The 27443-nt window shown below is 36.9% G+C and overlaps 1 pseudogene; it reads right to left on the reverse strand.

Moving 5' to 3' along the window:
* LOC101118039 (large ribosomal subunit protein uL24-like) overlaps positions 1–11182 on the reverse strand; it is a 36075-nt pseudogene extending 24893 nt beyond the window's left edge.
* Positions 11183–27443: the final 16261 nt, after the last annotated feature.

Here is a 27443-nt window from a genome sequence, read left to right on the forward strand (position 1 = left end):
TGGGGCCCAAAAAAATAAAGTCTTTCACAGTTTCCATTGTTTCCCCATTGATTTGACGTGATGGAATTGGATGCCATGATCATAGTTTTTTGAATGTTGAGTTTTAAGCCAGCTTCTTCACTCTTCTCTTTCACTTTCATCAACAGGCTCTTTAGTTCCTCTTCACTTTCTGCCATAAGGAAGGTTTCATGTCATTGCTCTGTGTCAAATGTCCTAAGTGAAATAGAGTCTAATGATGTATAAAAATAATTATACACCATGACCAAGTGGGATTCATCCCAGGTATGAAACATTAATTTCATTTTTAAATATTAGTTAATACAACCTCATATCAATAAGCTGAGAAAGAAAAATAAATTATTATATAATAGATGAAGAAAAGAAGTTGAAAAAAAAAGTCCAACACCACTTATGATAAAAATATTCAGCAAACTAGGAATACAGGAATACTTTGTCAAGTTGATAAAGACTATTTGCAAAAAGAAATATATAGCTAATATCATGCTTAATCATGAGATACTCAACGTTCTCTAATATGATCAAGTATAAAGATAAGGATTTACCTTCTCGCCACTCCTTTTTAACATCATATTGGAAGTCCTAGATAATATAATAAGACAAGAAGAAAAAATATTTTTGTGATTGGGAAGGGGAAAGTAAAACTGTCTTTGTTCACAGATGACATAATTGTCAATTTAGAATATCTGAAAGGATGATAGAAAATTTCAGAAACTAATAAGCAGTTATAGCAACATGGAAGAATCAAGATTAATACAAAAGTCAATGGTTTTCCATGTTTCATCAAGTGGAATTTTAAGTAAAAGTCCAATACCACTTATAGCACATATGTGCTCATGCTCAGTCATGTCTGACTCTTTGAGACCTCATGGACTGTAGCCTGGCAGTCTCCTCTGTCTATGGAATTTTCTGGGCAAGAATACTGGAGTGGGTTGCCATTTCCTATTCCAGGGAATCTTTCTGGCCCAGGGATAGAACTATCTCTTGTGTCTCCTGGATTGGCAGGTGGGTTCTTTACCACTGTGCCACCAATATGTGTATGGAGAGGCAAAAGACCAAGATTAGCCAACACAACATTAAGAAGGAATAAAGTTGGAAGTGTGACACTAACCAATTTCAGGATTAATATAAAGCTACAGTGATCAAGACAGTATGGTACTGGCAATAGAAAGGACTAACAGATCAATGATACAGAATAGGAAGTACAGAAATAAACCCTGATAAATATAGACTACTGATCTTTTACTGGTGGCTCAGATGGTAAAGAATCTGCCTGTAATATAGGAGACTGGAGTCCAATCCCTGTGTCAGGAAACTCCTGTGGAGAAGGGAATGGCTACCCACTCCAATATTCTTGCCTAGAGAATTCCATGGACAAAGGAGCCTGGCGAGCTACAGTCCACAGGGTCTCTAAGAGTCAGTACTGAGCGAGTAATACTTTCACTTTCATTTCAAAGGCAATAAAATGGAGCAAAGAAAGTTTCTTTAAATTGGGACAACTTGATACCCACATGAAAAGCAACGAATTTAGAAACAGACCTTATACCTTTCACAAAAAATTAACTCAAAACGGGGGCTTCTCTGGTGTTCCAGTGGTTAAGACTTTCCTCTCCAATGCAAGTAGTATAAATTCCATCATCCCTGGTCAGGGAGCTAAGTCCCCACATGTTGTCGCTGTTGTTCAGTTGTGTCCCACACTTTGTGACCCCAAGAGCTGCAGCAAATCAGGCTTCCCTGTCCTTCACTAACTATGTCCCAGAATTTGCTCAAACTTCTGTGCATTAAATTGTTGATGCCATCCAACCATTTTACACTTTGTTGCCCCCTTCTTCTCCTGCCCTCAATCTTTCCCAGCATCAGGGTATCTTCCAATGAGTCAGGTAGCCAAAGTATTGGAGCTTCAGTTTCAGCATTAGTCCTTTCAATGAACACTCAGGACTGATTTCCTTTAGCATTGACTGGTTTGACCTTCATGCTGTTCAAGGGACTCTCAAGAGTCTTTACCAGTACCATAGTTCCAAAGCATCCATTCTTCGGTGCTCAGGCTTTTTTATGGTCCAACATTTATAATGACTACTGGAAAAAACATAGCTTTGACTAGATGGATATTTGTTGGCAAAGTGATATCTCTGCTTTGCAATGCCCTGTCTAGGTTTGTCATAACTTTTTTTCCCAAGGAGCAAGTGTCTTATTTTTATGGCTGCGGTCACCATCTATAGTGATTTTGGAGCCCAAGAAAATAAAGTCTGTCACAGTTTCCATTGTTTCCTCATCTAATTGCAATGAAATGATGGGATTAGATGTCATGATCTTATTGTTTTGAATGTGGAGCTTTAAGCCATATTTTTCATTCTCCTTTTTCACCTTCATCAAAAGGGTTCTTTACTGCCTCTTACCTTTCTGTCATAAGGGTGGTGTCCTCTGCATATCTAAGCCTACTGATATATCTCCTGGCGATTTTGATTCCAGCTTGTGCTTCATTCAGCCCTGCATTTGGCATGATGTACTCTACATGGAGAAGGCAATGGCACCCCACTCCAGTACTCTTGCCTGGAAAATCCCACGGATGGAGGAGCCTGGTAGGCTGCAGTCTATGGGGTTGCAAAGAGTCGGACATGACTGAGAGACTTCTTTCACTTTTCACTTTCATGCATTGGAGAAGGAAATGGCAACCCACTCCAGTGTTCTTGCCTGGAGAATCCCAGGGATGGCGGAGCCTGGTGGGCTGCCATCTCTGGGGTTGCACAGGGTCGGACACCACTGAAGCGACTTAACAGTAGCAGCAACTCTACATAGAAGTTAGCAGCTCAACTACAGAAGGGCCAAAGAACTAAATAGACATTTCTCCAAAGAAGACATACGGATGGCTAACAAACATGAAAGATGCTCAACATCACTCATTATTAGAAATGCAAATCAAAACCACAATGAGGTACCACTTCACAGTCAGAATGGCTGCGATCCAAAATCTGCAAGCAATAAATGCACTATGGAGAACAGTGTGGAGATTCCTTAAAATTGCAAATAGAACTACCTTATGACCCCAATATTCATCGCAGCACTGTTTATAATAGCCAGGACATGGAAACAACCTAGATGTCCATCAGCAGATGAATGGATAAGCAAGCTATGGTACATATACACAATGGGTATTACTCAGCCGTTAAAAGAATTCATTTGAATCAGTTCTGATGAGATGGATGAAACTGGAGCCGATCATGTATACTATCATGTGAATTGAATCGCCAGTCTATGTCTGACGCAGGATGCAGCATGCTTGGGGCTGGTGCATGTGATGACAATATACAGCCTTGACATACTCCTTTCCCAAATTTGGATCAATCTGTTGTTCCTTGTCTGGTACTAACTATTGCTTCTTGACCAGCATACAGTTTTCTCAGGAGGCAGGAAAGGTTATCTGTTATTCCCATTTCTTGAAGAATTTTCCACAATTTGTTGTGATCCATACAGTCAAAGGCTTTAATGTTGTTAGTGAAGCAGAGTAGATGCTTTTTTCTGGAATTCTCTTGCTTTTTCTGTTATCTGACAGATTTCAGAATTTGATCTCTATTTCCCCTGCCTTTTCTAAATCCAGCTTGTAAATCTGAAAGTTCTCAGTTCACGTACATTGTAGGCTCCTCAGTCCATGGGATTTCCTAGGGAAGAATACTAGAGTGTGTTGCCAATTACTACTATTTGAGATCTTCCCAACCCAGAGATCGAACCCAACTCTCCTGAGCTGGGAGGAGGTTTGTATACCACTGAGCCAACAGGAAAGGTATTTATTAAATTGAGTTAGTTATTTTATCTTAAAAATCATTTTCAAAGCTTCTGTCACTTATGTTGTATTTATAATATAGACTTTATTATAGTAAACAATTTTGAGTTTTTAATTCTTACATGCATTCAAACATGACCCCCACCTACATCTGGGTCAGGCCCCAAGCAGGCTCCTCAGACATGGACTGGCGATTGAATTCTACATGATAGTATACATGTTCTTCCTAAATTCCATATATGTGTTAGTATACTGTATTGTTTTTTCTGGCTTACTTCACTCTGTATGATCGGCTCCAGTTTCATCCATCTCATCAGAACTGATTCAAATGAATTCATGCTGCGATCTCCACTGTTCTCCATAGTGGCTGTACTAGTTTGCATTCCCACCAACAGTGATTTTCTGGAATTGAGCTGCAGAAGTTGTATATTTTGAGATGAGTTGTTCGCTTATAGTTTCCTTTGTTGTGCAGAAGCTTTAATTTTTAATTAGATCCCATTTGTTTATTTTGCTTTTATTTCCAGAATTCTGAGGTGGATCATAGAGGATCCTGCTGTGATTTATGTCGAGTTTTATAGTTTCTGGTCTTACATTTAGATCTTTAATCCATTTTGAGTTTATTTTTTGTGTACGGTGTTAGAAAGTGATCTAGTTTCATTCTTTTACAAGTGGTTGTAATTAAACTTATACTGTAACTTCCATGAACAAAATAATCTTTTGCCAATTTAAAAAAAAAGTGCTTCTTAACAATCAAACATTTGATGATTGTTTTAAAAGTAATTTTTAAAAATGTAAATATAAAATTTTATAATACTATCTATAATAATTAAATGAAATTACAACAAATGAAAGAGTAGTTATGGTGACCTTTAAAGATGATTTTCCTCATTTAATACAATATTTTGGCATGTTAAGTGGTGGAAGTCAATGTTTTTATAATATAAAACTAATTTTGTTTGATATAAAACTAAATTCTTATGTTCAATAATATTCTCATCTCAGAAGGTAATGAAGAAAAATCCCACTAATTTGCAAACTAATGACACACTGACAAAATAACATAGGATGATATGAACTGCAAAATGTTAAGACCTTAAAATCAATAAGCAAGATAACACATTAATTAAAATCAAAATTTTCCAAGTATGACATTATATGATACTCTAGCTTCATGGAATGTGTCAAGTAAAATGTGCCAATCATAGAAACTTCAGAGTGCAATATTTTAAACTTTGAGAGAAAATAGGTATCTCAGTAGTGTTTCAGATTTATTTGGGGCTAAAATGAAATATGAGCAATTCAGGGCTAAAATAGTACTTCCTAAGCTTTTTTAGTGTAATGTCCATGATGGTCTAGAGATTTACATCGAAAGATCAGCATGATGAGGTGATTATGCACAGATGTAAAATTTCAATCACACCATCCATAGGTGGTCTCAATAATGAGGTTCTGATTGCCTAAAGGGAATGAAAATCTGAAGGCTGAGTTCTTGCAAAATTAGAGGACATACTACATCTAGGATAGTTTCTCCAGTCATGAAATTAGTTTTTTAAATAATTTCTCTCAAATAATTGGCTCTTTTTAAACATGAAAATAAACACTTTGAAGATAAAACTAGGGGATTATTTTCAATGCCACTTACACATTACATAATTGAATATAATTATGTATCTGAAATTTTACAAATTATAAAGAATTTTCACCTTTCAAATATAATTTTGATTTACACAAATTTTTACTAATAAACATGTTTTAAAAGTGATATAGAGGAGATGGCACTCAGAGTGTCCACTCATCTTCCCTTTCTCCTATGTTACTCAGCCAGCAGAATGACCATGATTGACAGATCATTAGATTCTGCAGGGGAATCATCTTTTTAGGCTTGAAGTCCTTAGGGAGATGTTTTGTTAAGGATTATAATTTGAAGAAGGGAATGGCAACCCACTCCAATACTCTTGCCTGGAGAATCCCAGGGATAGAGGACCTTGTCAGGCTATAGTCCATGAGAGTTGGATGCGGCTAAGTGACTAACAAATAATTTGTGAGAACACAGTGAAGACTAAAAACTACAGCATCTTGCTAATAAATTGCCATCCTTGTGTTCATGCACAATGATCAAACAATAAAGTTGATATTCTTCCTGGATAAATGATAGGAGAGAGAACCAACAGAAACTACTCAAATAATTCAGAGTTTGCATGATAAAAACAAAATCATTAAAAATTATAGCATTTGTCACAGGTCAATAATATCCCCAAACACTTATCAAAATAAAATCCAAAAGTAATTTGGAGGAACATTTCCAAAGCTTAGGTAGTGAAAAAAACAAACAAACAAACAAAAAATCCTGTTAATTCTAAGTAGGTATTCCAATGAATACAATATTATTCTAAATCATATATAGAAACAATTGATGATTATAGCACATGGAAAGTATTAATAAAATGAATGACAGCAATGACTCAAAGAATGGGAGGGAAAGAATGGGAACATTCTGTTGTAAAGTATCTCAATTACACAGGAAATAATCTGTTACATTAGCTAAAAAGTGAAAATAAATACTGTAAACTCTAGGCAACTGATATGCTAGAAAGGAGATAAAATGGAATCCTATAAAATGCTCAATTAAAACTAAATAAAAGAGCAAAAAATGCCTCTGTCAATAAAGGGAAAACGATTATGAACATGGTTGATGTTTATCCAACTTTAAATATGAATGGCCTAAAGATAATAATTAAAAGAAAGAGATTGTTGAAATTTTTTAAATATAAATTCATTTATTTTAATTGGAGGTTAATTACTTGGGAGAATGGCATTGAAACATGTATAATATCATATATGAGACAAGATTTTTGGAATTTATATAAACAACTGTGTGAGGTCTATAAAAAAAACTATTTAAAATATAAAGACCAGGATAGATTAAAAGTAAAGAGATGAACTTCTACTTCTGAAAAGATGAAATGTCATACCTTTCTTCATAAGTACATTGAAAAGTCCTGAACAGTTATATAGAAATCAAGCGTAACACAACTCTAAAAGGTGAAAGAACTTGAGGATCTACAGAATAACATGATGATGAGTTCTCTGAGTTTTCTTTTTTACTTCATATATTCCAAAATGAAAAGGAGAAAAAAGGCAATAATAAAGGGTTGCAAACAATAATGGAAGAAAACTTTCCAATTTGGGGAAAAAAATCTTATAAACCTACAAGTTTAAGAAGTTGAGTGAATTGTGTTATTCCAAACAAAATAAACCTAAAAAATACTTAACAAGATCCTTTATAATTAAGCTCCCAACAACTAAAGAGAAAAAAAGTCTTGAATGTAGTCAAAGAAAAATGACACTTTACCTAACTGAGAATTAAATTAGAAGACAGTAGATTTCTCATCTCCAAACATTGAGGCCAGAAGAAAAGTATTTAAGTGTTGAAATAACAGAACTTTCAACAATCTCATGCATAGTGAAATATCCTTTGGGGCTAAAGGGGAAATCAAGATATTCTTAGATAAAGAAAACTAACAGACTTAACCCTAAAAGAAAGGCTGGAAGTTTTCTAACTGGAAAAGAATGATAAAAAAAAAGAAACTGGGATATCAGGAAAGGAGAAAGACAGTTAACAAAAGAGTAATGAATACAATAGAAAACTTTCTCATGAGTCTTCTAAATTACTTTTGGTGACTGAAGTAAAAATTATAATACTGACTGGTGTGATTCTATGTATATACACAGGATACATTTAAGAAAATTATTTTTTAAAAAGGAAAGTAAAAGCCCATAAATGGAAGAAAGCCTTCAACTTTTCAAACAAGCTGATGAAATGACAGCAATAGACTGTGAAAATTGAAGTATATAAATAGTGTAATACATAAAAATTAATCAATAAAGCTGTACAAAGAAAAACACTCAGAAGCACTATAGATAAATCAAAATAGAATTCTAAAAATTGGTTCAAGTAAGTAGTTCAAAGTGAGGAAAAAGAAAGCCTAGAGAGGATTAACAGAAGGAATTATATATATATATATGTAAAAAATGCAGAATTAAGTTCTAATTAATCAATAATCATATCAAATGGAAAATGATCTGAATGTATCAGATAGAAGACAGCTATTGATAAGGTGGATCAAAAAATATGACCCAACAATATGCCAGTAGCAAGTAACTCTCTTCAAATATATAGGCAGTTGAAGTAAGATAATGAAAAAATCTTATGCAAATATTAATAAAAAGAAAGCCAAAGTGACTACATTAATATCAAATAAATTCAACTTCAGAGTAAAGAAAGTCACTTGGTAGGAAGAGAGATCGCATCATAAAACTGTCAATCCGTCTTAAAAACAGAATACACATATGTGGGCATGCACTTAGCCATAGAGATGAAAAATATGCAAAGTAAAATCCAATCAAACTGAAGGAGAAATACAGATATCCATATTGGTTAAAGACTTTGATAAATTTTAGATTAGATTTGATTAACTTTAGATTAGAGATACCAAAGTAACATTTCATGCAAAGATGGGCTCAATAAAGGACAGAAATGGTATGGACCTAACAGAAGCAGAAGATATTAAGAAGAGGTGGCAAGAATACACAGAACGGTACCAAAAAAAAAAAAAAAAAAAAACTTAACGACCCAGATAATCATGAAGGTGTGATCACTCACACTCACCTAGAGCAGGACATCGTGGAACGTGAAGTCAGGTGGGCCTTAGGAAGCATCACTACAAACAAAGCTAGTGGAGGTGATGAGATTCCAGTTGAGCTATTTCAAATTCTAAAAGACGATGCTCTGAAACTGCTGCACTCAATATGTCAGCAAATTTGGAAAACTCCAGAGTGGCCACAGGACTGGAAAAGGTCAGTTTTCATTCCAATCCCAAAGAAAGGTAACGCCAAAGAATGCTCAGACTACCGCACAATTGCACTCATCTCACACGCTAGTAAAGTAATGCTCAAAATTCTCCAAGCCAGGCTTCAGCAATATGTGAACCGTGAAATTCCAGATGTTCAAGCTGGTTTTACAAAGGCAGAGGAACCAGAGATCAAACTGCTAACATCTGCTGGATCACTGGAAAGAGAGTTCCAGAAAAATACCTATTTGTGCTTTATTGACTATGCCAAAGCCTTTGACTGTGTGGATCACAATAAACTGTGGAAAATTCTGAAAGAGATGGGAATACCAGACCACCTGACATGCCTCTTGAGAAACTTATATACAGGTCAGGAAGCAACAGTTAGAACTGGACATGGAATAACAGACTGGTTCCAAATAGGAAAAGGAGTACATCAAGGCTGTATATTGTCATCCTGCTTATTTAACTTCTATGCAGAGTGCATCATGAAAAATGCTGGGCTGGAAGAAGCCCAAGCTGGAATCGGGATTGCCGGGAGAAATATCAATAACCTCAGATATGCAGATGACACCACCCTTATGGCAGAAAGTGAAGAAGCACTAAATAGCCTCTTAATGAAAGTGAAAGAGGAGAGTGAAAATGTTGGCTTAAAACTCAACATCAAAAAAACTAAGTTCATGGCATCCAGTCCCATCACTTCATAGCAAATAGATGGAGAAACAGTGGAAACAGTGGCTGACTTTATTTTTCTGGGCTCAAAAATTACTGTGGATGGCGATTGTAGCCATGAAATTAAAAGATGCTTGCTCCTGGAAGGAAAGTTATGACCAACCTAGACTGCATATTAGAAAGCAGAGACATTACTTTGCCAACAAAGGTCCATCTAGTCAAGGCTATGGATTTTCCAGCAGTCATGTGATGGATGTGAGAATTATATAGAAATCTGAGCGTGAAAGAATTGATGCTTTTGAACTGTGGTGCTGGAGAAGACTCTTAAGAGTCCCTTGGACTGCAAGGAGATCTAACCAGTCCATCCTAAAGGAGATTAGTTTTGGGTGTTCATTGGAGTGACTGATGTTGAAGCTAGAACTCCAATACTTTGGCCACCTGATGCGGAGAGTTGACTCATTTGAAAATACTCTGGTGCTGGGAAAGATTGAGGGCAGGAGGAGAAGGGGACAACAGAGGATGAGATGGTTGGATGGCATCACCGACACAATGGACATGGGTTTGGGTAGACTCCAGGAGTTGGTGATGGACAGCGAGGCCTGGCGTGCTGCAATTCATGGGGTCACAAAGAGTAGGACACAACTGAGTGACTGAACTGAACTGAGCTGAAAGATTTTGATACTCATTTCAAAAAATTAGTACGACAACTCAAGAGAGATTCAGTAAGTACAGAATAACTCAAGGACAACATTTATCTCCAAGATTCAGTCAAAATTCATACAACCCTCCATGAAAAGGAGCAGTAGATGTATTCAAGTGCTGACAAACTCAAAACACGATATACACTGTATCCTGGGATATAACCTCAAAACATGTACAAAAATTGAAATCATACAAAATGTGTGCTCTACGTACAGTCAAATTAGTTACTAATCAATAACAAAGGATGATAAGAAAATATCAAACACTAAACAACAGGCTTAATCCATTCATGTATCAAAGAGAAAATATTTAGGGAAGTATCTTAGGGGCTTCCCTGTGGCTTAGATGGTAAAGAATCCACCTGCAATTCAGGAGACTAGGGTTTGATCCCTGGGTCAGGAAGATGCCCTGGAGGAGGGAATGGCTACCCACTCCAGTATTCTTGCCTGAAGAATCCTTTGGACAGAGGAGCCTGGGAGGCTACAGTCCATGGGGTTGCAAAGATTCAGACATGACTGACCAACTAATTAATTACACATGAAATGCTTTGAAATAAAAGGTAATGAAAACATATCAAAGAGACAAAGGTAAAGCAGCCTTGAGAGAAATACTATAACACAAAGTGCATATGCTAAAAAGAATAGCCCACCATGTACACAGAGCCTTTTTAATATTGAAAAATGAAAATCTTCCAAGTCCCTGCCTCTAGCCTCTGCTCTGGATGAGCAACCTGTGTCCCTATCATGAGGGAGAAGATTCCAGCAGCAAAGTGCAGAAATTCATGATCTCTGGGCTCCAGATCCCCGCTGGCTGCAGCAGTGAGATTGCTCCATCCTTGACAAGAGGAACGATGAAGTGTAAGAACAAGCTCCAGAAACTGAGAGCAGCTTGAGACAGTTTTCTGAGCATCTTTGGTGAAGAAGAGATAGCCAACTGGAAGAAGTACAGTGAGGGAAAGATCCAGAAACCAGATGACCATTCAGGCAGTACAGCCTGGACCCAGCTACCTACCCACGCCAGTAGCAGCCCCTGGAGCTCCACAGGCCTGTGGCTGGCAGACAGTGCCAGAGGAAAGATTGGCCCCAGCAAGCCCCTTGAAATCCCAGCAGCCACCACCTTCATCTTCAGCTATCAACATTCCCAGCTCCACCACATCCACCATCTCAGTGCTTCAGCCGCCCGCAGGGTTGGTGAATATTTTGAATACTACCTCTTTACCAAATGGGCATCTTGCAAAAATTTTTACCTAGGTTGCATCTTTGCTTTCTGTTAATGTGTTCTCTGCTCAGTCACTCAACCATGTCCAACTCTTTGTGGGCCCATAGGCTCCTCTGTCTATGGCATTTCCAAGAAAGCCAGAACACTGGAGTGGTTTACCATTTCCTCTTCCCAGGAGATCTTCCCAACCTAGGGATCAAACCCATGTCACCTGCATCTTTCTCTTAATAGAGTCTTTCAAAATTTCAACATCATTTTTTCCCCCTATGGATTATACCACACTTAAAATCTCATTGAAAGTGAAAATGTTAGTTGTTCAGTTGTGTCTGACTCTTTGCAAACCCATGGACTGTAGCCCATTAGGCCCCTCTGTCCATGGAATTCTCCAGGCAAGAATACTGGCTTGGGTTGCCATACCCTTCTACAGGGGATCGTCCCGACCCAGGGATCAACCCAGATCTCCTGCATTGCAGGCATATTCTTTACCACCTGGGAAGCCCTAAAGTACAAAATCAAATTTGTTATTTTGTTGAAGCTTCCACTATTTTTCTCCAACTACAAATATTCAGTGATGTCTTATTTTGCAATGCCTGTTTTTCTTCCATCAAGTTAAATAGAAAAAAAAATAAAAACAAAAACAAAAAAAACAGGCATATTCATTATTCAGTAAGAAACCAAGAAAACAATTTTTTTTGTTGTTGTTGTTGAAGTAACATCCCATATTTGAAAGTAAAAAAGGTTCTGTGTTATCACAGGTCTGGTTTTGCTCAACTGGCAAGGAGTGCAAAATATCCTTATAAGGAGGCAATCTCAACATCAACTTTTTCCAAAGGCTCAGAGGAAGTTTGATCAATTTATAATGGTGTAAGGGACCCTCTAGTGAAGACTGGGGCTTCCCTGGTGTCTCAGCAGTGAATAATCTGCCTGTAATGCAGGATACCCAGTCTGGGAAGATCCCCTAGAGAAGAGAATGGCAACCCACTCTAGAACTCATGCCTAGAGAATCCCATAGATAGAGGAGCCTGGCAGCCTACTGTCCACAGCGCCACACAGAGTTGGACAGGACCGAAGTAACCAAGCAGCAGCAGCATCTAGTGAAGATTCCAATGTTATTGGTTGCATCTTCGGTTAAAAGACATAAAGGCAATACAGTTTTAAATGAACTTTGCCTCCAGATCAGTGGAGCCAATACAGAACTAAAACTCAGAATTGGGATTTATTACCATCAACAAGAAAATTAATAAGTGTAGATAGCAGGTGAAATAATACCAGGGGCAATCTTTCTAGTTATTTTTCTATTTTCCTATTTTTTAGATTAGGATTACTTAGACATATGTATATATTAATATTAAGCCTCGTGCTCCTACAAAAAAAAAACATACAATGGATCTTAATTATTTGCAGATTACATATTTGCAAATTCATCAATTTGTTAAAATTCATTTGTAAAACCAAATCAACACTTGGAGTGTCTCCACGGTTATTCTTGGACATGCACAGATGGGCAAAATCTCTGAGCTGCCCTAAGTACACCTTCCCAGCCAAGGCTGAAAATGATCCCTTTCTCCTTTATCCCTTATACTATAAGCAAACTTTCTTTCTTTCAAACTTCTTAGTGCCAGTGTTTCACCTTTTTTCTATTTTTTTTCTGTTGGTAATTTCAACAAAATTTGGTAATTCCTCTCATGTCTTCAGCACAAGAGGCCTGTTATTGTGTCAGTGCATATATTTTTGATATTCACTGATGAAATCCACATCAATGACAGTGTGGATAAAGGGAGGAACGCCATAGAGTTTAAATAACTTGTTCAGGTTCCACAGCAGGAGTTGAGATATAAATTATCTTGAACTTTCAGCCATTGTGTTATAAAAAATATTAATAAACCCCTCTAGGAGAGAGACCGCCATTATGGTGACACCACCCTTATGGAAGAAAGCAAAGAAGAACTAAAGAGTCTCTTGATAGAAGTGAAAGAGGATAGTGAAGAAGTTGGCTTAAAACTCAACATCCAGAAAACTAAGATCATGGCATCCAGCCCCATCACTTCATGGCAAATAGATGGGGAAACAATGGAAACTATTACAGACTTTATTTTGGGGGGCTCCAAAATCAATGTAGATGGTTACTGCAGCCATGAAATTAAAAGATGGAAGAAAACCTTCTTTCTTTGGAAGAAAAACTATGACAAACCTAGACAGCATGTTAAAAAATAGAGACATTTTCACTATATTGATTCTTCCAATCCATGAACATGGTATATTTCTCCATCTATTAGTGTCCTCTTTGATTTCTTTCATCAGTGTTTTACAGTTTTCTATATATAGGTCTTTAGTTTCTTTAGGTAGATATATTCCTAAGTATTTTATTCTTTTCGTTGCAATGGTGAATGGAATTGTTTCCTTAATTTCTTTTTCTACTTTCTCATTATTCATGTATAGGAATGCAAGGGATTTCTGTGTGTTGATTTTATATCCTGCAACTTTACTATATTCATTGATTAGCTCTAGTAATTTTCTGGTGGAGTCTTTAGGGTTTTCCATGTAGAGGATCATGTCATCTGCAAACAGTGAGAGTTTTACTTCTTCTTTTCCAATTTGGATTCCTTTTATTTCTTTTTCTGCTCTGATTGCTGTGGCCAAAACTTCCAGAACTATGTTGAATAGTAGCGGTGAAAGTGGACACCCTTGTCTTGTTCCTGACTTTAGGGGAAATGCTTTCAATTTTTCACCATTGAGGATAATGTTTGCTGTGGGTTTGTCGTAGATAGCTTTTATTATGTTGAGGTATGTTCCTTCTATTCCTGCTTTCTGGAGAGTTTTTATCATAAATGGATGTTGAATTTTGTCAAAGGCCTTCTCTGCATCTATTGAGATAATCATATGGTTTTTATTTTTCAATTTGTTAATGTGGTGAATTACATTGATTGATTTGCGGATATTGAAGAATCCTTGCATCCCTGGGATAAAGCCCACTTGGTCATGGTGTATGATCTTTTTAATGTGTTGTTGGATTCTGATTGCTAGAATTTTGTTGAGGATTTTTGCATCTATGTTCACCCCAATGTTCATCGCAGCACTGTTTATAATAGCCAGGACATGGAAACAACCTAGATGTCCATCAGCAGATGAATGGATAAGAAAGCTGTGGCACATATACACAATGGAGTATTACTCAGCCATTAAAAAGAATTCATTTGAATCAGTTCTGTTGAGATGGATGAAACTGGAGCCGATTATACAGAGTGAAGTAAGCCAGAAAGAAAAACACCAATACAGTATACTAACACATATATATGGAATTTAGGAAGATGGCAATGACGACCCTGTATGCAAGACAGGGAAAGAGACACAGATGTGTATAACGGACTTTTAGACTCAGAGGGAGAGGGAGAGGGTGGGATGATTTGGGAGAATGACATTCTAACATGTATACTATCATGTGAATTGAATCGCCAGTCTATGTCTGACGCAGGATGCAGCATGCTTGGGGCTGGTGCATGGGGATGACCCAGAAAGATGTTATGGGGAGGGGAGGTGGGAGGGGGGTTCATGTTTGGGAATGCATGTAAGGATTAAAGATTTTAAAATTTAAAAAATAAAAAACTAAAAATAAATAAAAAAAAATAAAAAATAAAAAATAGAGACATTGCTTTGCCAATAAAGGTCCGTCTACTCAAAGCTATGGTGTTTCCAGTAGTCATGAATGGATGTGAGAGTTGGACCTCAACTGAGCACCAAAGAACTGATGCTTTTGAACTGTGGTGTTGGAGAAAACTCTTGAGAGTCCCTTGGATTACAAGGAGATCAAACCAGTTAGCTCTAAAGGAAATTAGTCCTTGGAAAGACTGATGCTGAAGCTGAAACTTCAATATTTTGGCCATGTGATGCAAAAACTGACACTTTGGAAAAGACCCTGATGCTGGGAAGTTTGAAGGCAAGAGGAAAAGGGGATGAAAGAGGATGAGATGGTTGGATGACATCACCAACTCGATGGACCTGAGTTTGAGCAAGCTCCAGGAGTGGTGATGGACAGGGAAGCCTGGCATGTTGCAGTCCATGGGATCACAAAGAGTCGGACATGATTGAGTGAATGAACTGAGGTGAAAGACACCACCCTCTCAAGTGATGAGTTATTTTGGTCATTCTAAATAAAATGAATGGAAGCAGAAATTAGAAAAGAAAAACGTTTTGTCTTTTTGCAATTCTTCATGTATCTATTGTCACAACATGAATTCCTTTTAGGTGTGATGCATTGTTTTTAGGAAAATAAGTAACTTCAGGCATTTTTATATTTACAGGATTATTGGAATAATTTTTTATTTATGTATTATTTTAAGTGGATTTTAGTTTAAATCAGCAATTATGTAAATAGCTTTACTATTTTGTATTATTATATTTACAGTGGATGTTTAACATACAAATCAATTAAAGACACTTGAATTGAGGAAATTATTAAGGTATATTATTGTGTTTAACCACTAATTTGACTATTTCTCCTTAAATGCATTAAGTGTAAATCTAACATACTACATTCATTACTGTAAATCAAATACTTGCTAAGATATAAAATGATTAAAAAAAAAACAAAGTTATTCTGAGCATAAATAAATTTGGTTCCATGTATCTACTCAGTCTTAATAAAGCCTTACCAAGCATACTAAAAATCAGTAAAGTAGTTTACCAACAGAATACAGTGGTTATACAATTACCTCATTTATTTAGAAGATTACTTTGTTTAAAGAAAGTACTTACATGAATATATACCTGTGAACCAGTATATTATATTATTTTCACAGTAGAATCGCAAAGAAGAAACAAGATACATGAAATCAATTCTGCTTTTCAATTGTGCAATAAAAAAAGAAATCTTCCTTTCAGGAAATCACAATCTTTAATTTCCATTATTAACAAGTTATATGTTGGGGATGAGTCAATTCTCTTTAGAAATTATATTTGACCTCTAAACATCTTCCTCTATAGGTTAAGTAAAATATTAATAGTGTATGACCTAAATTGTATTTTATGATCTTCTAGTTTATGAAAATAAGTTTTATTTCAAACAGGTTAAGTTACTATTAAGAACCCTTAAATTATGAATATGAATCTCCAGTGGTGTAAAAATTCACTGTATGTGTAATTGAAAATGTATTCTAAATTTTAGAGCAAAACTACATCATAGTGCTCTGAGTTTCTTTTGAAAAGATGAAGACATTGCACAGAACTGTTAATGTTCTACCAAGTAGTTGGAGAAATTTTGATAGAATCCTAAATTATTCTTGTGTCAGATTTTTAGTTATATATACATACATCAGTTCAGTTCAGTTCAGTTCAGTCGCTCAGTCGTGTCCGATTCTTTGCGACCCCATGTATCACAGCACGTCAGGCCTCCCTGTCCATCACCAACTCCCAGAGTTCACTCAGACTCACATCCATCAAGTCGGTGATGTCCTCCAGCCATCTCATCCTCTGTTGTCCCCTTCTCCTCCTGCCCCCAACCCCTCCCAGACTCAGAGTCTTTTCCAATGAGTCAGCTCTTTGCGTGAGGTGGCCAAAGTACTGGAGTTTCAGCTTTAGCAACATTCCTTCCAAAGAAATCCCAGGGCTGATCTCCTTCAGAATACATAGTAGTAAGTTCAATCTACCCCAACACCCTACAATATTACTAGTTTCTGACAAGAACCAAGTTTATCTACACAGTCTCAGAAAATTAGAGGCACTTTAAGGTTACTTCTGGGGTGAAGGATCTTGGTGTGTGTATGGAGGGAGCATGCAGGGAAAGTAAATAAAGCTTATGCATTATTTACAAAAATAAAGTTTCTCCTGAAAGTGACCTATATTTGACTTCACCTAAAATGTTGAAATAACCCCAAATTTCAAATTTAGAGTAAATTGAACACATGCAGAAGGAAAGATTACACGTGAAAACCTATACTCAGTGGGATCTCCAGAAACCACTGATTATCTGGGGTATCTAATATCGCCAGAAGCAGTTTCTTTTTATTTTGATTGTGAAACCTGGAAATGAACTGACAGACCTGAGGCTCTGATTAGGAATATTTTCTAGTAAAATGTGTTTACAGAACATAAGCAACCGTCATGATCAGAAGAGAAGGAGTAGATATTCTACAGCACAATGGACCTCAGCAGAAAACTGCCTTATAACACACACTTCAGAAATTTGTATAGATACTTTTTGGGGGACATTGCTTGATTTAGTCATCTGTGTACAGGTAAGCTAGAAAATTTCCAAAGCTATGGATACTCTCTTCAAATCAAAGATTTGTTGTACTTCCCACAAAATATTTAAAAAACTGGCAACTACTCAGGGAACCTTCCAGGCCAGTATAATAAAATGCTATTTTATGTGTAAATACAAGACATTCTGGCACAGTTTTAATAGCCATTGAATTTGCAGGGATGCAAATGCAAATTACAAATTGCATTATGTAAATTGACAGATTATTTTTTTTTGCTACAGAGTACATAGCAGTAATTCATTAAATATTTAAGCAATTGTTTGAATAAGATATAAAGAAAATAAACTAGAACACAGTTTTTTGTAATAATAAGCTAAATAACATTAAATATAACTCTTCCTCATTGCAGTTTGGATTTTCATTTTTCTGGTAATTAGCAATGTTGAGCATCTTTTCATGTGCCAGTTGGCCATCTGTATGTCTTTTTTGGAGAAATGTCTATTTAGATCTGCCCATTTTTGTTTGGGCTGTCTGTTTTTATATTTAGTTGAATGAGTCATTATATATTTTGAAAATTAATCATATATTTCTGAAACTATTCCAAAAATTGCTGAGTAAGAAACACTTCCTAGCCTATTCTATGAAGCCACCACCACACTGATAACAATACCAGGCAAAGGTAGCACAAATATGCAAAGTACAGGAATATATCATTGATGAGTATAGATGCAAATGTCCTCAACAAAATTATAGCAAACAGAATCCAACAATACATTATAGGGTCATATACCATGATCAAGTGGGATTTATCTTAGTGAGGCAAGGATTTTTCAAAACCTTCAAATCAATCAATGTGATACACTATACCAACAAATCAAGGAATAAGTCATATGATAATCTCAGTAGATGCAGAAAAACTTGACAAAATTTGACAAATATTTTAAATAAATAAATAATAATATGCTTTTCTCAGAATCCACAATTAAAAATCCACAGTTAAAAATAAAGTTGTAAAATAAAGATTCTTTTGCCCTGTATCTTTTCATTCACGGAAAAATTACATAAGGATAGAGATAAATATCTGAAGGAGGCTTTCTTGATGATTTACTGTAATTTCTACTCTGGCAAAGAATAGCATGTGTGGGCTCAGTCGTGTCTGATTCTTTGCAATCTCATGAACTGTACCCTACTAGGCTTCTATGTCCATAAGATTTCCCAGGGAAGAATACTGGACTGGGTATCCATTTCCTTCTTCAAGGGATCTTCCTGACCTGGGGATTGAACCTGCATCCTTTGTGTCTTCTGCATTATCAGGCAGATTCTTTACCACTGTGCCACCTGGGAAGCCCCATGGCAAAGCACAGGGAAGTATCATATATTTCTTGTGGATCCCAAAAGTGGTTCTCGAAGTATAACCAGTGAGTCTGCAAATACTGTGACATGACTTTGTAGGCAAACAAGCTGGTAGAAGTTTCATTGGGCCATGGAACTAAGCTGTTTTCCCACGTCAAAATTCTGGTCCACCCTAACAGCAACAACAAACTATATTTCTAGAGAACTGTGCTTTGTTCTTTTCTTTATTATTTTAATATTAAATATTTTGATATAATATCTTGTATCATGTGACAAATTATAATGACCCAATAAAACTGAATCAGTTGTTTCTATTTTCAAGCCACAGGGATGTAATTATTTTCAAGTGTATATGTAGATTTGATGATATATAGCCCATCAACCCAAACACAAATATTTTAAAAATCATCTCAGAAAATGTAAGCAAAGAGCTCACTAAAGCTGTTGTGCCAACACTTCAACCTGGTCAGACACCAGATTGCTGAGCCTTAGGAACAAGGACCCCTGCAACGTCTGTTTCAAAGATTTGAAATAAAAAATCACTAGGGCAAAAACTAGAATGTCCATTGGAAGAAAGAACTATGTGTGTTTGAGACTTGCTTTCAAGCTCAAGTTGACTCAATGTGAGCAGTAACTACTAACAAGTGAGTAACTGATGGAAACAGGATAACAGATACACCACCTTTTTATTACCATCTTCCACTGGAATATATTGAAACCCAATGACTTGGAGACCAAGTATGGGTAATAATGGAATCTATCAGCTACAAGTTGCATAGTCCTAGAGAAATCTTCATGGCTTCCTGTAAAACTTCATTTTGATTTACTTCTTTTTTTATTTTTTTTTTTGTTATGGGAGGCTCTGAGCTCACAGAACTTTCTGGAGTCCACCACTCATCCTTCTGACATCAAGCTTGGCGCTGGTGGTTGCTCATCGTACTGTGGTGGACCACCCTCCCCATCCTCCTACTTCTTTTTGACAGAGGTCCATATTTCTATGTCTCTCTCATCTCTACATCTATCTCTACCTCCCTATACCAGTTCTTGCTTTCATTTGGTATCTGTGGTTTCAGTAAAGATGCTTCTCTGCATGGTGGACTTTTTTTTTTAATTTAAATTTATTTATTTTAATTGGAGGCTAATTACTTTACAATATTGTAGTGGTTTTTGCCATACATTGACATGACTCCACCACGGGTGTATATGTGTTCCCCATCCAGAACCCCTTTCCCACCTCCCTCCCCACCCCATCCCTCTGGGTCATCCCACCAGCTCCGAGAACCCTGTATCATGAACTGAAACTGGACCAGCAATTCATTTCACATATGATAATATACATGTTTCAATGCCATTCTCCCAAATCATCCCACCCTCACCCTCTCCCACAGAGTCCAAAAGACTGTTCTATACATCTGTGTTTCTTTGGCTGTCTTGCATACAAGGTTATCATTACCATCCTTCTAAATTCCATACATATGCGTTAGTATAAGGTATTGGTGTTTTTCTTTCTGGCTTAATTCACTCTATATAATAGTCTCCAGTTTCATCCACCTCATTAGAACTGATTCAAATGTATTATTTTTAATGGCTGAGTAATACTCCATTGTGTATATGTACCACAGCTTTCTTATCCATTCATCTGCTGATGGTCATCTAGGTTGTTTCCATGTCCTGGCTATTATAAACAGTGCTGCAATGAACATTGGGGTACATGTGTCTCTTTCAATTCTGGTTTCCTTGGTGTGTATGCCTAGCAGTGGGATTGCTGGGTCATAAGGCAGTTCTATTTGCAATTTTTAAGGAATCTCCACACAGTTCTCCATAGTGGCTGTACTAGTTTGCATTCCCACCAACAGTGTAAGAGGGTTCCCTTTCTCCACACCCTCTCCAGTATTTATTGCTTGAAGACTTTTTGATACAGCCATTCTGACTGGCATGAAATGGTACCTCATTGTGGTTTTGATTTGCATTTCTCTGACAATGAGTGACGTTGAGCATCTTTTCATGTGTTTGTTAGCCATCTGTATGTCTTCTTTGGAGAAATGTCTGTTTAGTTCTTTGGTCCATTTTTTTATTGGGTCATTTATATTTTTGGAATTGGGCTGCAGGAGTTGCTTGTATATTTTTGATGTTAATTCTTTGTCAGTTGTTTTGTTTGCTATTATTTTCACCCATTCTGAATACTGTCTTTTCACCTTGCTTATAGTTTCCTTTGTTGTGCAGAAGCTTTTAAGTTTAATTAGGTCCCATTTGTTTATTTTTGCTTTAATTTCAAATATTCTGGGAGGTGGGTCATAGAGGATACCGCTGTGATTTATGTCAGAAAGTGTTTTGCCTATGTTCTCCTCTGGTCTTACATTTACATCGTTAATCCCTTTTGAGTTTATTTTTGTGTATGGTGTTAGCAAGTGTTCTAGTTTCATTCTTTTACAAGTGGTTGACCAGTTTTCCCAGCACCACTTGTTAAAGAGATTATCTTTTCTCCATTGTATATTCTTGCCTCCTTTGTTAAAGATAAGGTGTCCATAGGTGCATGGATTTATCTATGTGCTTTCTATTTTGTTCCATAGATCTATATTTCTGTCTTTGTGCCAGTATCATACTGTCTTGATGACTGTGGCTTTGTAGCAGAGCCTGAAGTCAAGCAGGTTGATTCCTCCAGTTCCATTCTTCTTTCTCAAGATTGCTTTGGCTATTTGACATTTTTTGTATTTCCATACAAATTGTGAAATTATTTGTTCTAACTCTGTGAAAAATACTGTTGGTAGCTTGATAGGGTTTGCATTGATTCTATAGATTGCTTTGAGTAGTATATTCATTTTCACTATATTGATTCTTCCAATCCATGAACACAGCATATTTCTCCATCTATTAGTGTCCTCTTTGATTTCTTTCACCAGTGTTTTATAGTTTTCTATATATAGGTCTTTTGTTTCTTTAGGTAGATATATTCCTAAGTATTGTATTCTTTGCATTGCAATGGTGAATGGAATCGTTTCCTTAATTTCTCTTTCTATTTTCTCATTATTAGTGTATAGGAATGCAAGGGATTTCTGTGTGTTGATTTTATATCCTGCAACTTTATTATATTCATTGATTAGCTCTAGTAATTTTCTGGTGGAGTCTTCAGGGTTTTGTATGTAGAGGATCATGTCATCTGCAAACAGTGAGAGTTTTACTCCTTCATGGTAGACTTTTAAAACTGATGGAGACACAACTGAATGCAAACATCATTTGAGCTCAGAGCATCTCAAGTGGTGTTGACAATATGTCTGCAAGATTTGAAGACTCTCAGTGTGCTGGGAGGAGGAATTCGAATCCAGAGTGTCTCATGCAGCCTGTCTGCCAGACAAGGCTTAAAAGAGTTCTGGCCACAGCATGGTGTCATGTGCTGGATCTGGTCACAGGCAGCCTTCTTGAGACACAGATGCCAGAGCAGGGAGTGTCTATAAAGTGGCCAAGTGACTCTATCCCAATATCCTATTACAGGGCAGACAGAGAGTCTTCGACAGAAAACAGTAGTAGGAAAGAAAGATCACTTGCTATTTTGTCTTACTGAGTTTAGTCAATTTAAACAGACCAGTTACTGGAGTAACACAAGAACAATAGACATGCATTATGCATGCATGTTCAATTGTGTCCAACTCTGTGTAACCCCATGAACTGTAGTCTGCCTGACTCCTTTGTCCAAGGGATTCACCAGACAAGAATACTGAAGTGGGTTTCCATTCCCTTCTCCAGGAGATATTCCTGACCCAGGGATTGAACCTGGGTCTTTTGCATCTCAGGCAGATTAATTACCATCTGAGCTATAATGGAACCCAAATTCTAAGTAAAAAATACATTACTTTGAATGCTTACCAGACAAATGTCTTCAATTTTTAAAATGGGTTACGTGCAAATGCTCTGGGTTCTCATCCCATTCATTTTGTTAGCAGTTACATAGCTTTAAACAGATGGCTCTAAATGTATAAATTCCTCAGCTTACTCATCTCTAAATTAGAGTAAAAATAATGCCAACAGTTCAGTTCAGTTGCTCAGTCATGTCCGACTCTGCGACACCATGGACGGCAGCATGCCAGGCCTCCCTGTCCATCACTAACTCCCGGAGTTTACTCAAACTCATGTCCATTGAAGTGGTAATGACATCCCACCATCTCATCCTCTGACATCTCCTTCTCCTCCCGCCTTCAATCTTTCACAGCATCGGGTCTTTTCAACTGAGTCTGTTCTTTGCATCTGGTGGTCAAAGGATTGGAGTTTCAGCTTCAGCATCAGTCCTTCAAATGAATATTCAGGATTGATTTCCTTTAGGAAGGACTGGTTGGATCTCCTTGTTGTCCAAGGGACTCTCAAGAGTCTTCTCCAATACCACAATTCAAAAGCATTAATTCTTCAACACTCAGCTTTCTTTATGGTCCAACTTTGAAATCTGTACATGATTACTGGAAAAACATAGCTTTGACTAGATGGACTTTGTTGGCAATGTCATGTCTCTGCTTTTTAATATGTTGTCTAGGTTGGTCATAAATTTTTTTCTAAGGAGCAAGCGTCTTTTAATTTCATGGCTGTAGTCACCACCTGCATTGATTTTGGAGCCCCCCTCCCCAAAATAAAGTCTGCCACTGTTTCCCCATCTATTGCCATGAAGTGATGGGAATAGATGCCATGATCTTAGTTTTTTGAATGATGAGCTTATAGCCAACTTCTTCACTCTACTCTTTCACTTTCATCAAGAGGCTCTTTAGTGCTTCTTCACTTTCTACCATAAGGGTGATGCCATCTGCATATCTGAGGTTACTGATATTTCTCCCAGCAGTCTTGATTCCAGCTTGGGCTCCATCCAGACCAGCATTTCTCATAATATACTCTACATATAAGTTAAATAAGTAGGGTGACAATATACAGTCTTGACATACTCCTTTCCCAATTTGAAACCAGGTTGTTGTTCCATGTCCAGTTCTAACTGTTGCCTCATGACCTGCATACAGATTTCTCAGGAGGCATGTTAGGTGGTTTGGTATTCCCATCTCTGGAAGAATTTTCCACAGTTTTCTGTGATCTTCACAGCCAAAAGTGTTGACAAAGGCAATAAAGCAGAAGTAGACGTTTTTCTGGAACTCTCTTGCTTATTTGATAAACCAACAGATGTTGGCAATTTGATCTCTGGTTCCTCTGCCTTTTCTAAAACCAGTTTGAGCATCTTAAAGTTCACGGTTCATATACTGTTGAAGCCTGGCTTGAAGAATTTTGAGCATTACTTTGCTAGCTTGTGCGATAAGTGCAATTGTGAGGTAGTTTCAGCTTTCTTTGTCCCTGTCTTTCTTTGGGATTGGAATGAAAACTGACCTTTTCCAGTCCTGTGGCCACTGCTGAGTTTTCCAAATTTGCTGACATATTGAGTGCAGTACTTTAACAGCATCATCTTTTAGGATTTGAAGTATCTTAACTGGAATTCCATCACCTCCACTAGTTTTGTTCATAGTGATGCTTTCTAAGGACCACTTGACTTCACATTCCAGGATGTCTGGCTCTAGGTGAGTGATCACACCATTGTGATTATCTGGGTCATGAAGATCTTTTTTTTGTATAGTTCTTCTGTGTATTCTTGCCACCCCTTCTTAATTTCTTCTGCTTCTATTAAGTCCATACCGTTTCTGTCCATTCTTGTGCTCAGCTTTGCATGAAAATTTCCCTTGGTATCTCTAATTTTTTAATTTATTTATTTTAATTGGAGGCTAATTACTTCACAATATTGTAGTGGTTTTTGCCATACATTGACATGAATCAGCCATGGGTTTACATATGTTCCCCATCCTGAACCTCCCTCCCACATCCCTGTCCATCCCATCCCTCTGGGTCATCCCAGTGCTTTCTTGAAGAGATCTCTAGTCATTCCCATTCTATTGATATCTGCTATTTCTTTGCACTGATCACTGAGGAAGGCTTTCTTATCTATCCTTGCTATTCTTTGGAACTCTGCATTCAAATGGGTATATCTTTCCTTTTCTCTTTTGCCTTTCAATTCTCTTCTATTCATAGCTATTTGTAAGGCCTCCTCAGACAACCATTTTGCCTTTTTGCGTTTCTTTTTCTTGGCGTGGTCTTGATCACTACCTCTTTTACAATGTCACGAACCTTCATCCATAGTTCTTCCAGCACTCTGTCTATCAGATCTAATCCCTTGAATCTATTTGTCACCTCCACTGTTTAATTGTAAGGGTTTGATTTAGCCATACATGAATGGTCCAGTGGTTTTCCCTACTTTCTTCTAGTTAAGTCTGAATTTGGCATTAAGGAGTTCATGATCTGAGCCACAGTCAGTTAGTTCTCTGTCTTTTTTTTCTTTGCTGACTATATAGAGCTTCTCCATCTTTGGCTGCAAAAATATAATCAGTCTGATTTTGGTATGACCACCTGTTGATATCCATGTGTAGAATCTTCTCTTGTGTTATTGGAAGAGGGTGTTTGCAATGATCAGTGTGTTCTGTTGGCAAAACTTTAATAGTGCCAACTTCACTTGATTAAAATGAAATCACGATTCAATTAGTCCTCAATTAATATTAATCACCTTTGTTAATACTCAAAATACTAAGAAGGATATTGTTTTTACAGATAGGAAAACATTTACAGAAATATCTTTCAAAAGGTTCTTCAGTGCTCAGTATTTGAAGTGCTCAATTTATGTTATGCCTGAGGCCAAGTTCTTAACAATTGACCCATACCCCTTCTCCTATCAGGTTAGGTACTCCATGGATGTTGAACTACTAATCCTGATCAGAAGGGTACTTTCTAATGCTATGAAATTATCATGTCAGAACAGGCAGGCTGAAACACCTAACATAATTCAGAGAGCAGTGTTCAGATCCCTTATTCAGAAACAGATGCCCTGATGGCATCTTTTTAAAAGTAAACTAACGTCTATCCAATCCTGTGTCAAATTCCAGCCACTCCAGTTAATCTTTCAAATTCCTCTCTTTCCGAAATAGATAGGGTGACTCTAGTCAGATATATTATCTTGAGACTGGTGTGAGAAATAACTCAGGGGAAGAGGTTGATTAAAATAGGAAAATATTCCTGATAGACTTTGTTATCCAATATGATTAGAGGTTTATAACAGAAGTTGTTGCACAAGTTTTTAATTTTTGAAGGATATTTATACTTATGAAAGTTTATGCTGTCAGGATGAGTGGATTTAGAGTCAAACTGATTTAAGTCACAGTCAGGAATGTTCTCTTCCTATATTTTTAAGGTTAACTAATTGTTTTACATAAAAAATTTAAAACTGAACCAACTTTCAACAGATTAAATAATTTTAAATAATGTATACTATATTTAAAGGCATTATATTTTTAATTATGTTGTTTATTTATACTTTATAATTTATTAAAATTTTCTTTTATTAAATTATCTTTTGCTATAGTTTTGTTGCTAAGTTGTATCTGACTCTTTGCAATCTCATGGACTGTTATCTGTCAGAATACTCTGACCATGGGATTTCCCAGGCAAAAATCCTGGAGCACATTGTCATTTTCTTCTCCAGGGGATCTTTCTGACCCAGGGATCAAACCTACATCTCCTGCATTAGTAGGCAGATTCCTCACTGCTGATAATTCTCTATACCATCATAAAAATCATATAGGCACAGATATGGTTTAAAAAAAAAAAAAAACCCTCTGAACTTCCACCAAAATGTACAGAATTATATTCTGGCTTGTGGTGGTTGAATTTATACTTAACAGATTTTCTATGATGTTTAATAATCCATTAATGAAATGACTAGTCAAATATTTAGGAAAAAGTTAAAATATGCCAGGAACTCTACTAAGAGCTAAGAGGACTAAGACCAATTAGAAATCATTCTTGCCTGGAAGAGATCCTATTTGAGTTGTTGAGAAAGACACTTGAAGTACTAATTAAAATTCATCATGTTAAAGGGCATGATTAATTAAAAAGAAAACATTCCAAGGGAAGACAAAAAGGAATTGTCTGACTCATTATGGATGCACTATCTTCTTAATATAATTAGATATCTCTTAGGGAGACAAGAGGAGACAGAAGTCCAAATGAAGAGCAGGGAATTTAAATACATACCATGATGGTTCTGCTTTTGCTGGGGAAGCTCAGGGGAGATGGAGGAAGCCTCAGAGTGGTGCACCTGGATAAGACTTCAGTTCTGTGGGAATAAGAATATCAGGCAGGTTGAAGGCCCTCCTGGTTTTCAGATGTCAGATCCCTGGTGGACATTTTGAGATGACCTGCAGCAATCCAGGCCTTTGCTTTTGGCTAACTAGAAGCTGGTGTGGATGATCATTCAAACTAGGATGATAGATGGGAATGTCCACAGGGCACGATGCACTCATGATGGAGCATCAGGCTCCTGATGATGATCATGGCTTGATGATGACCCTTATTAGGATCATCCTCACACATCCTCACAGGGGCTAGTGAGTAGTGAGAATCCCTAAAGACTGTCACAGGAATAGTCTGGGGAGCACAAAGTCCCTCCTGTCCAAGGTTTTAAGACTATGGGGTTTGGGGTTCTTATAAATACCCGATGGAGTTCTCATCCCCCTCAGTGTGTCTGTGGGCTGTGGAGTGAATTTAAGGCAAAGGAAAATTAGCCTCCAACAAAGAATACACTGTATCTACTGA

The sequence above is a fragment of the Ovis aries genome, chromosome 12, assembly GCF_016772045.2.
Source record: "Ovis aries strain OAR_USU_Benz2616 breed Rambouillet chromosome 12, ARS-UI_Ramb_v3.0, whole genome shotgun sequence".
NCBI classification, from domain to species: Eukaryota; Metazoa; Chordata; class Mammalia; order Artiodactyla; family Bovidae; genus Ovis; species Ovis aries.